The sequence below is a fragment of the Carcharodon carcharias genome, chromosome 2 (assembly GCF_017639515.1).
Source record: "Carcharodon carcharias isolate sCarCar2 chromosome 2, sCarCar2.pri, whole genome shotgun sequence".
Lineage (NCBI taxonomy): Eukaryota > Metazoa > Chordata > Chondrichthyes > Lamniformes > Lamnidae > Carcharodon > Carcharodon carcharias.
The window spans coordinates 198,419,632-198,424,793 of record NC_054468.1 but is presented as its reverse complement, the minus strand read 5'-3'; positions in this window follow the sequence as shown (position 1 = coordinate 198,424,793).

Below are 5,162 nucleotides of genomic sequence, written 5' to 3'. Positions count from 1 at the left end.
AGCCACTTCTCTCAAAAAGCCACCATCGACGAGGAGATCCAACGCCATATCAGCTGCACCAGCTCAGCCTTCTACGAACTATGGAAGTGAGTATTTGATAACAAAATCTTCGCAAATCAATGTGAGTCCTAGTGTACAGGGCAGTTGTCGTCACCACACTCCTGTGGTACATTGATACCTGGACTGTGTATCAGTGAGAAATAAGAGTGCTAGATAAATTCTGTCAGTAATGCCTCTGCTGCATCCTCCACATTCAATGGGAGGACCGATGAACAAAGGCTAGCATCCGTCTTGAAACCAGCCCCACAAGCATTCAGGCAGGAATTGGCGGGTGGGTGTGGGGAGTGGGGGGGGGGGGTAGTTGTAGAGGGTTGGGGGGTGCATGAGGGGTGGTGGGGTAGTCAAAGAGAGAGAAGAAGAGTGAATGGCTGTCTTGGTGCCAGTTAAGTATTGTGGCTGGATGTTAGACCCTATGAGGTAACAGCGGGCAGACCACTTCCTGCCCGCCCTGCCACAAGATTTGACGTGCTCCTCATGAATGCATAATTAATGAGCCCTTGAGAAGGTGGTGGTGAGCTGCCTTCCTGAAACGCTGCAGTCCATGTGGTGTAGGTATACCCACAGCGCTGTTAGGGAGGGAGTTTCAGGATTTTGACTCAGCGACAGTGAAGGAACGGCGACATATTTCCAAGTCAGGATGGTGAGGGGCTTGGAGGGGAACTTTCAGGTGGTGGTGTTCCCCTCCATATGCTACCCTTGTCCTTCTAGATGGTAGTGGTTATGGGTTTGGAAGGTGCTGCCTAACCAGCCTTGGTGAGTTTCTGCAGGGTATCTTGTAGATGGTACACACTGCTGCCACTGTGTGTCAGTGGTGAAGGGAGTGAATGTTTGTGGATAAGGTGCCAATAAAGCAGGCTGCTTTGTCCTGGATGGTGTCAAGCTTCTTGAATGTTGTTGAAGCTGCACTCATCCAAGAAACTGCAAGAGAAATGCAGGGAACAGTACCAACCCCTGTACATGACCTTCTTTTACCTCACAAAAACTTTCAATACTGTCAACCGTGAAGGATTATGGAGCATCCTCCTCCGTTTTGGCTGCCCTCAAAAGTTTGTCACCATCCTCTGCCTCCACGATGACATGCAAGCTATGCTCCTGACCAACGGACCCACCACAGACCCAATCCATGTTTGGACCGGCTGTCTCATCGCACCGGCGCTCTTCTCAATCTTCCTTGCCGCAATGCTCCATCTCACCCTCAGGAAGCCCCCCGCTGGAGTGGAGCTAAACTATAGAACAAATGGGAACATTTTCAACCTCCGCCACCTACAGGCCAGATCCAAGGTCGTCCCATCCTTAGTCATTTAACTACAGCATACAGATGATGCTCGTGTCTACGCACAATCAGAGGCCTAGCTCCAAGCTATTGTCAACATTTTACCGAGGCATGTGAGAGCATGGGCCTTACACTAAACATCTGTAAGACAAAGACGCTCTACCAATCTGCCGCCTCCACGCCGCACTGCCCCCGGTTATCAAATTTCACGGAGGCCTTGGACAACGTGGACCACTTTCCATATCTTGGGGGCCTACTGTCAACAAGGCAGACATCAATGATGAGTTTCAACACCGCCTTCAGTGTGACAGTGCAGCCTTCAGCTGCCTGAGGAAGAAAGACCAGGAGCTCAAACCCGACACCAGGCTCATGGTCTACAGAGCAATAGTGATGCCCACCCTCCTATGTGGCTCAGAGAGGTGGACTATGTATAGCAGGCACCTCAAAACTCTGGAGGAGTACCACCAGCGCTGCCTCCGCAAGATCCTGTAAATCCATTGGCAGTATAGCCACACAAACCTCAGTGTTCTTGCTCAGGTTAACATCCCCAGCATCGAAGCATTGACTGCGCTCAATCAGCTCCGCTGGGCGGGCCACATCTTGTGCATGTCTGACACAAGACTCCGGAAGCAAGGGCTCTACTCGGAGCTTTGACATGGCAGGCAAGCCCCAGGAGAGCAGAGGAAATGCTTCAAGTCCACCCTCAAAGCCTCCTTGAGAAAGTGCAACATCCACATTGATATCTGGGAATCCCTGGCCCAAGACCACCTGAAGTGGAAGGAAAGAGCTGAACACCTCAATTATCATCGCCAAGGGCTAACTGAAGCCAAGCATCGACAGTGAAAGGAACATGTGGCAACCCAGGCACCCTGCCCACCAATTCCCCCTACCACTGCCTGCACCACCTGTGACAGAGACTGTAGGTCATGCATTGGACTCTTCAGTCACCTGAGAACTCATTTTTTAGTATGGAAGCAAGTCATCCTCAACCCCGAGGGACTGCCTAAGAGAAAGAGAATGTTTGTGGATGGGATGCCAATCAAGCGGGCTGCTTTGTCTTAAACAAAGGGGCACCCCTTTCCTATTTCTACTTAGTTCTGTTGAAGGGTCATGAGGACTCGAAATGTCAACTTTGCTCTTCTCCGCCAATGCTGCCAGACCTGCTGAGTTTTTCCAGATATTTCTGTTTTTGTTTTGGATTTCCAGCACCCGCAGTTTTTTGTTTTATATTATTAGGGCTGCTTTGTCTTGGATGGTGTCAAGCTTCTTAAGTGTTTTTGAAGCTGTACTCATCCAGGCAAGTGGAGAGTATTCCATCACACTCCCGATTTGCGCCTTGTAGATGGTGGCCAGGTTTTGGGGAGTCAGGAGGTGAGTTACTCACTACAGAATTCTGAGCTTGACTTGCCCTTGTAGCCACAATATTTATAGGGCAATTCCAGTTCAGTTTCTGGTCAATGGTAACCCAATGTTGTTGAGAGTGGGGGATTCAGCGATGGTAATGCCATTGGATGTTATGGGGCGAAGGCTAGATTCTCTCTTGTTGGAGATGGTCATTGCCTGGCCTTCAGAATCATAGAATCACAGAATTTTAACAGCACAGAAGGAGGCCATTCAGCCCATCGTGTATGCATCGGCTCTCCAAATGAGCATTATGACCTAGCGTTACCACCCTGCCTTCTCCCCATACCCCTGTACATTGTTTCTATTCAAATAATCATCTAATGCCCTCTTGAATGCCTCAATGAACCAGCTTCCACCATACTTTCAGGCAGTGCTTTCCAGACCTGAACCACTCGTTGTGTGAAAAAGTTTTTCTCACGTCACATTGGGTTCTTTTGCAAATCACTTTAAATCAGTGCCTTCTCATTCTTGATCCTTTTACGAGTGTGAACAGCTTCTCCCTATCTACTCTGTCCAGCCCCCTCATGATTTTGAACATCTCTATCAAATCTCCTCTTAGCCTTCTTCTGTCCAAGTAGAACAGTCCCAACCTTTCCAATCTATCATCATAGCTGAAGTTTCTCATCCCTGGAACCATTCTTGTAAACTTCTTCTGCACTCTCTCCAATGTGTTCACATCCTTCCTATAATTTGGCACCCAGAACTGTACACAATACTCCAGCTGAGGTCTAAAGAGGGTCTTATATAAATTCAGCATAACCTCCTCGCTTTTGTACTCTATGCCACTATTTATAAAGCCCAGGATACTGTATGCTTTATTAAATGCTCACTCCACCTGTACTGCCTTCAATGATCTATGCACATATACACCCAGGTATTTCTGTTCCTTCATCCCCTTCAAAATTTCACCCCTTATTTTATATTGATTGTCCATGTTCTTCTTACCAAAATGCATCACCTCACGCTTCTTCACATGGAACTTCATCTGCCACCTATCTGCCCACTCCACCAACTTGTCAATGTCCTTTTGAAGTTCTACACTGCCCTCCTCACAGTTTACAACACCCCTAAGCTTTGTATCTCCGCAAACTTTGAAATTGCCCCCTGCACACCCAAGATCTAGATCATTAATATATATGAGGAAAAGCAAGGGTCCCAATACAGACCGCTGGGGGACTCCACTACAAACCTTCCTCCAGCCTGAAAAATATCCATTGACCGTTACTCTCTGCCTCCTATTTTTCAGCCAATATTGTATCCACATTGCTACTGTCCCTTTTATTCCATAAACAATAACTTTGCTCACAAGTCTGTTGTGTGGCACTGTATCAAATGCCTTTTCAAAGTCCATTTACACCACATCAACAGCATTACCCTCATCGACCTTTTCTGTTACCTCTTCAAAAACTCCAGCAAGTTAATTAAACATGATTTCTCCTTTAGAAATCCATGCTGGCTCTTCTTTATCAACCCATATTTTTCCATGTGACTATTAATTCTATCCCAAGTAATTGTTTCCAGAATCTTGCCCACCGCTGTAGTTAAACTGACTGGTCTGTAATTGCTGGGCTTATCCTTACAACCTTTTTTGAACAAGGACGTAATGTTTGCAATTCTCCAGCCCTCTGGCACCTCCCGAGTCTAGGGAAGACTGAAAGATTATGCTCAGTGCCCCTGCAATTTCTACCCTCACTTCCTTCAATATCCTTGGATGCATCTCATCCAGTCCTGGTGCCTTGTCAACTTTAAATACCGACAATCTATTCAACACTTCCTCCTTATCAATTTTGAACCCTTCTAGTGACAGAGTTTCCTCATTTGTCATCATGGTCTGGGTAGCATCTACCTCCTTGGTAAAGACAGATGCAAAGTATTCATTTAATACCTCAGCCATGACCCCTTCGTCCATGTGTAAATTCCCTTTTAGGTCTCTAATTGGCCCTACTCCTCCTTTTATTATCCTTTTACTATCTATATGCCTTTGAAGACTTTGGGATTATGTTGGCTGCCAATATTTTCTCATAATCTCTCTTCGCTTTTCCAAAATGCTTTCTCACCTCCCCTCTGAAACTTCTGTATTCCTCTTAGTTCTCAATTGTATTTTCTACCTGACACCTGTCATCAGCACACTTTTTCTTTTTTATCTTAATTTCTATCTCCTTTTTCATTCAGGGAGCCCTGGATTTGTTTGTCTTATCTTTCCCTTTCGTTGGAATATACCTTGATTATGCCCAAACCAATTCTATTTTGAAGGTAGCCCATTGTTCAGTTATAGTTTTTCCCGCCAATCTTTCATTCCAGTCTATGTGGCCCAGCTCCATGCTTGCCCCATCAAAGTCGACCCTTGTCCAATTAATTATTCTTACTTTGGATTGCCTATCATCCTTTTCTATCATCATCCTTATACGTACAATACAATGATCAC